We start from the raw sequence: 6,369 nt of genomic DNA, 5'->3' as shown, positions 1-6,369 counted from the left end.
TTTAGCTGACTGGCTCACAGAACACAACCCAACTATTTGTTGCCTACAAGAAACACATCTCTCTAACAAAGAGGCATGCAGACTGAAAGTGAAAGGTTGGAAAAAGATATTCCATGCCAACAGAAACCAAAAAAAAAGCAGGTGTAGCCATATTAATATCAGACAAAATAAACTTTAATACAAAAACTGTTAAGAGAGACAAAGAGGGACACTATATAATGATTAAGGGTTCAATTCAACAGGAAGATGTAACTATTATAAATGTATATGCACCTAATTACAGGGCACCGGTCTATTTAAAAGATATGTTAAGGGACTTAAAGGGAGATTTAGATTCCAATACAATAGTACTGGGGGACTTCAATACTCCACTCTCAGAAATAGACAGATCATCCGGACAGAAGATCAACAAGGAAACAGCAGATTTAATTGACACTATTGCCCAAATGGATCTAACAGATATCTACAGAACTTTCAACCCTACATCTACAGACTTCACATTCTTCTCAGCAGCGCATGGAACCTTCTCTAGGATTGACCACATACTAGGCCATAAAGCAAGTCTCAGCAAATTTAAAAGAATTAGAATCATACCATGCAGCTTCTCAGACCACAGCGGGATGAAGCTGGAAATTAGCAACTCAGGAAACCCCAGAAAGTATGCAAACACATGGAGACTGAACAACATGCTCCTGAATGAACACTGGGTCATTCAAGAAATCAAAAGAGAAATCAAAAACTTTCTGGAAGTAAATGAGGATAACAACACAACATATCAAAACTTATGGGATACAGCAAAAGCAGTATTGAGAGGCAAATTTATAGCAATAGGTGCCTATACCAAGAAATTGGAAAGGTACCAAATAAATGAGCTTTCAGCGCACCTCAAGGACCTAGAAAAACTGCAGCAAACCAAACCCAAATCTAGTAGGAGAAGAGAAATAATTAAAACCAGAGAAGAAATTAACAGGATTGAATCCAAAAAAACATTACAAAAAATCAGCCAAGCGAGAAGCTGGTTTTTTGAAAAAATAAACAAAATTGACACCCCATTGGCCCAACTAACTAAAAAAAGAAGAGAAAAGACCCAAATCAATAAAATCAGAGATGAAAAAGGAAACGTAACAACAGACACCACAGAAATAAAAAGAATCATCAGAAATTACTACAAGGACCTGTATGCCAGCAAACAGGAAAACCTATCAGAAATGGATAGATTCCTGGACACATGCAATCTACCAAAATTGAACCATGAAGACATCGAAAACCTAAATAGACCCATAACTGAAACAGAAATTGAAACAGTAATAAAGAAAAGCCCAGGACCAGATGGATTCACTGCTGAATTCTACCAGACATTTAAAGAAGAACTAATCCCATTTCTTCTCAAACTATTTAGAACAATCGAAAAAGAGGGAATCCTCCCAAATTCTTTCTATGAAGCCAGCATCACCTTAATCCCTAAGCCAGAGAAAGATGCAGCACTGAAAGAAAATTACAGACCAATATCCCTGATGAACATAGACGCAAAAATCCTCAATAAAATTCTGGCCAATAGAATACAACAACACATCAGGAAAATCATCCACCCAGACCAAGTGGGATTCATCCCTGGTATGCAGGGATGGTTCAACATTCGCAAATCAATCAATGTGATTCACCACATTAACAGACTGCAGAAGAAAAACCATATGATTATCTCAATTGATGCAGAGAAAGCATTTGATAAAATTCAACACCCTTTCATGATGAAAACTCTAAGCAAATTGGGTATAGAAGGAACATTCCTCAATATAATCAAAGCAATTTATAAAAAACCCACAGCCAGCATCCTATTGAATGGGGAAAAGTTGGAAGCATTTCCACTGAAATCTGGCACCAGGCAGGGATGCCCACTCTCACCACTGCTATTTAACATAATTCTGGAAGTTTTAGCCAGAGCCATCAGACAAGAAAAAGAAATCAAAGGAATACAAATCAAGAAGGAAGAAGTCAAACTATCCCTCTTTGCAGACGATATGATTCTGTACTTAGAGGATCCAAAGAACTCTACTAAGAGACTATTGGAACTCATAGAGGAGTTTGGCAAAGTGGCAGGATATAAAATCAATGCACAAAAATCAACAGCCTTTGTATACACAAGGAATGCCATGACTGAGAAAGAGCTGCTAAGATCAATCCCATTCACAATAGCTACAAAAACAATCAAATACCTTGGAATAAACTTAACCAAGGACGTTAAAGATCTCTACGATGAAAATTACAAAACCTTAAAGAAAGAAATAGAAGAGGATACCAAAAAATGGAAAAATCTTCCATGCTCATGGATTGGAAGAATCAACATCATCAAAATGTCCATTCTCCCAAAAGCAATTTATAGATTCAATGCAATCCCAATCAAGATACCAAAGACATTCTTCGCAGATCTAGAAAAAATGATGCTGAAATTCATATGGAGGCACAAGAGACCTCGAATATCTAAAGCAATCTTGTACAACAAAAACAAAGCCGGAGGCATCACAATACCAGACTTCAGGACATACTACAGGGCAGTTGTAATCAAAACAGCATGGTACTGGTACAGAAACAGATGGATAGACCAATGGAACAGAATTGAAACACCAGAAATCAACCCAAACATCTACAGCCAACTTATATTTGATCAAGGATCTAAAACTAATTCCTGGAGCAAGGACAGTCTATTCAATAAATGGTGCTGGGAAAACTGGATTTCCACGTGCAGAAGCATGAAGCAAGACCCCTACCTTACACCTTACACAAAAATCCACTCAACGTGGATTAAAGACCTAAATCTACGTCCTGACACCATTAAGTTATTAGAGAACATTGGAGAAACCCTTCAAGATATTGGCACAGGCAAAGAATTTCTGGAAAAGACCCGGGAGGCACAGACAGTCAAAGCCAAAATCAACTATTGGGATTGCATCAAATTGAGAAGTTTCTGTACTGCAAAAGAAACAGTCAGGAGAGTGAAGAGACAACCGACAGAATGGGAAAAAATATTTGCAAACTATGCAACAGATAAAGGGTTAATAACCAGAATCTACAAAGAGATCAAGAAACTCCACAAAAACAAAACCAACAACCCACTTAAGAGATGGGCCAAGGACTTCAATAGACATTTTTCAAAAGAGGAAATCCAAATGGCCAACAGGCACATGAAAAAATGTTCAAGGTCACTAGCAATCAGGGAAATGCAAATCAAAAGCACAATGAGGTTTCACCTCACCCCGGTTAGAATGGCTCACATACAGAAATCTACCAACAACAGATGCTGGCGAGGATGTGGGGAAAAAGGGACACTAACCCACTGTTGGTGGGAATGCAAACTGGTCAAGCCACTATGGAAATCAGTCTGGAGATTCCTCAGAAACCTGAATATAACCCTACCATTCGACCCAGCCATCCCACTCCTTGGAATTTACCCAAAGGAGTTTAAATTGATAAACAAAAAAGCGGTCTGCAGCCTAATGTTTATTGCAGCACAATTCACAATAGCCAAGACCTGGAACCAACCTAAATGCCCATCAACGGTAGACTGGATAAAGAAATTATGGGATATGTATTCTTTAGAGTACTATACCGCAGTAAGAAACAACGAAATCCAGTCATTTGCAACAAAATGGAGGAATCTGGAACACATCATGCTGAGTGAAATAAGCCAGTCCCAAAGGGACAAATACCATATGTTCTCCCTGATCGGTGACAACTGACTGAACACCAAAAAGGAAACCTCCTGAAGTGAAATGGACACTATGAGAAATGGTGACTTGATCAGCATAGCCCTGACTGCTAATGGACAACTTAATACATTATCCCTCATAGTATTTTTTTTTGTCTGTTCTACTTAATATGACTGGTTTAATTCTGTAATTATCACACAGTTATTCTTAAGTGTTGAAAATTAACTGAAATGTGATCCCTGTTAAACATAAGAGTGGGAATAAGAGAGGGAAGAGATGTATAATTTGGGGCATGCTCGGGCTGACTTGCCCCAATTGGTAGAGTTGGAAACATACCAGGGGATTCCAATTCAATCCCATCAAGGTGACATGTGCCAATGCCATCTCACTACTCCAAGTGATCAATTTCAGTTCACAATTGATCATAATGAAAGGACTAAGAGTCAAAGGGAGCACATAAACAAGTCTAGTATCTGCTAACACCAACCGATAGAATAAATAAAGGGGAGAGTGATCCAACATGGGAAGTGAGATACTCAGCAGACTCATAGAATGGTGGATGTCCTAAATAGCACTCTGGCCTCAGAATCAGCCCTAAAGGCACTCGGATCTGGCTGAAAAGCCCATGAGAGTATTTCAGGCATGGAAAGCCAAGACACTCTGGCAAAAAGATCTCTGTGAGTGAGATCCCAGTGGAAAGAACAGGTCTTCAAAGAGGGAGGTGCCTTTCTCTGAAGGGAGGAGAGAACCTCCACTTTGACTATGACTGTGTCTAAACAAGATAAGAGTCGGAGAACTCAAGGGGCTTCCATAGCCTTGGAAACTCATAACTGGTGCATAGGGAGATTACTGATGCCATAAACAGGAGTGTCAATTGGTAAAGTCAACAACAGGAGTCACTGTGCACTTACTCCTCATGTAGGATCTCTGTCCTTAACGTGCTGTACACTGAGGCTTAATGCTATAACGAGTACTCAAACAGTATATTTCACTTTGTGTTTCTATGGGGGTGCAAACGATTGAAATCTTTACTTAATGTACACTAAACTGATCTTCTGTAAAAAAAAAAAAAAAAGAAATTATCAATTCCCAACTTGACTCTCACTGGGATTAAACATGACAATAGGTCTGATCTGATTTCATCATCATTTAAAAAAAATCATCTATTATTTTTCACTTTATGTTTCTGTGTGGGAGCAAACTGTTGAAATACTTACTTAAGGTATACTAAGCTGATCTTCTGTATATTAAGATAATCGAAAATGAATCTTGATGTGAATGGAAGGGGAGAGGGAGTGGGAAAGGGGAGGGTTGTGGGGGGGGAAGGCATTGTAACACATGAGTCGTACTTTGGAAATTTATATTCATTAAATAAAAGATAAAAAAATATTATAACAAATTTATTTATAATTTCTGATTAATAAAAAGCAGTACTGTGCCAAAAAAAATCATCTATTATTTTTCACTTTATGTTTCTGTGTGGGAGCAAACTGTTGAAATACTTACTTAAGGTATACTAAGCTGATCTTCTGTATATTAAGATAATCGAAAATGAATCTTGATGTGAATGGAAGGGGAGAGGGAGTGGGAAAGGGGAGGGTTGTGGGTGGGAGGGACGGTATGGGGGGGGGGAAGCCATTGTAACACATGAGTCGTACTTTGGAAATTTATATTCATTAAATAAAAGATAAAAAAAATTACATTTAGCAGGGCTGGCACTGTGGCATAGTAGGTTTAGCCACCACCTGCAGTGCTGGCATCCTATATAGGTGCTGGTTCGGTTCCTGGCAGCTCCACTTCCAATCCAGCTCCTTGCTAATGTGCCTGGCAAAGCAGCAGAAGATGGCTCAAGTACTTGGGCTCTTGACTCCACATGGGAAACCTGAAAGAAACTCCTGGCTCCTAGCCTTGGTCTGGCCCAGCTCCAGCCATTGTGGCCATTTGGGGAGTGAACTAGCCAATGGAAGACCTCTCTCTCTCTCTCTCTCTCTCTCTCTCTCTCTGTCTCTGTAACTCTGCCTTTAAAATAAAATAAATATTTTTAAAATTACATTAAGCAAATTTTTATTTCTAATTAACAAATATGTAATTGATTATTATCTACTTAACATATGCTGAAACATCGTGGCACAGTCTTGTTAGTCAATAGGTATTTTTTTAAAGATTTATTTTACTTATTTGAAATACAGAGTTACAGAGAGAGCTAGAGAGAGAGAGAGAGAGAGAGAGAGAGAGCGAGCGCCCTTCCATCTGTTGATTCACTCCCCAAATGGCTACAGCAGCTAGAGATGAGCCTGTCTGAAGCCAGGAGTCAGGAGCTTCTTTTGAGTTTTCCATGTGGGTGCAGGGGCCCAAGCAGTTGGGCCATCCTCTGTTGCTTTCCCAGGCTCATGAGCAGGGAGCGGGATCAGAAGTGGAGCACCTGGAACTCGAACCTATGCCTATATGGGATGCTGGCACTATAGACCAGAGCTTTAACCTGCAGTGCCACAGTGCTGGCCCCAACAAGGTATGTTATTATAGCATCTTTGTTATTTGGTGTAGATAATTGTATCTCAAGAGTTTTGTTTCTCTCCTTTCACATTAAGTAATATGAAAGTATTTTAAGAATATCTTTATGCAAATTAAAGTTCTTTTCTTTCTTACTAAACATTACATCCTGAAT

The sequence above is a fragment of the Oryctolagus cuniculus genome, chromosome 6, assembly GCF_051225735.1.
Source record: "Oryctolagus cuniculus isolate XC-2025 breed Fujian yellow rabbit chromosome 6, ASM5122573v1, whole genome shotgun sequence".
Taxonomy (NCBI): domain Eukaryota; kingdom Metazoa; phylum Chordata; class Mammalia; order Lagomorpha; family Leporidae; genus Oryctolagus; species Oryctolagus cuniculus.
This window is presented reverse-complemented; position numbering follows the sequence as displayed.